This window comes from Hirsutella rhossiliensis, assembly GCF_020360975.1.
Source record: "Hirsutella rhossiliensis strain HR02 chromosome Unknown scaffold00002, whole genome shotgun sequence".
NCBI lineage: Eukaryota > Fungi > Ascomycota > Sordariomycetes > Hypocreales > Ophiocordycipitaceae > Hirsutella > Hirsutella rhossiliensis.
In genome coordinates, this window is record NW_025408668.1 from 3,695,805 (window position 1) to 3,697,115 (window position 1,311).

A 1,311-nucleotide genomic window follows, 5' to 3' on the forward strand; every position below is an offset into this window, starting at 1 on the left:
ATACCTTTATAGCTCTATAACGAGAATAGTAACTATAAGGAGAATTTAAAGACGATCTATAAATACTACTTACTTATAAGCACTATAAGTATATTTTATAGATATTATATATCTACCTAGATTATATAATATACTTCTAGATAAAGGCACGACACGACGCCTTCCTAGTTAGGTTCGAGGGATAAGTACTTTCGAAACCCTACTTAAGTATAGAACTAGACTACTAAAAAATCGATTAACGCTACCTAAACGACTAAGTTATATTATTAGAACCCGATTACGGCACGCTACTTAAATACCGCGATAATTACGGTTTATTAACGAGATATCTTTTAGAGATATACGAAATCTATAAATACGCTAAAATAAAAGAATAGTATAACGCTACTCGCTTTAAGATATCCGAACCCTTAATCTTTTAAAGACTTACGTAATAAGTTAAATGCGACGAAGAAGATTATAACGAATATATATACCTAAACTATAGAGTTTATAAATACGAAAAAGCACGAGTATAGCATAAACGATATAACGGTATACTAAAAGATTATTAGTAATATATATAAAGGCTATAAGCTGTATTCGACTAAGGAAGAATTAATATAGAAATACTATATAAAAAATAAAAAGATATAGAACGAAAACTCGACCTTTAGTATAAAAATAAATAGAATTGTAAAGTATAGTACGTAATTAACTATAAAGTAATATAATATAAACGATATAGCGTCGAGAAATAAGAAATCTTCGATTAGCTATAAGAAATTAGTCTCTTAAGCTCTAATATAATACTACGCGATAAAAACGTAAAGAAACGATATTAATAATAAATCGAAGAAGAATACCTAAATAAAACGAATAAGGACTAGGTAAAAAACGAGGTACGCTATCTATAAAAGGGCTATAGACTAGCACGACACGATAAGATCTAAGGACCCTATATATAGTAACGGTAAGCTATAGCGACTAAATAGTATTAGATATCTAAATCGCGGGATATTATATACGTATACTTTTAAACTATAGTATAATAGGTAATTACGTTTTACCTAGAGTCGTTAATCGTTACCGACTTATATAGAGATATAAGATAGATCTATATAAACTTACGAATATTAAAGGAGAGGCCTTTAACTATAATAACGGAATTATTAATATAGAGATTAATTACCTCGATATTAATATCTAGGGCTATAACGAATAAGTTAACTTTAATATTATAGATATTAAAGAACACGACCTTATATTAGGGCTTCTATAGCTATAGGAGAGCAACCTACTAATTAACTAGAAAACTAGCTAGCTACGTTA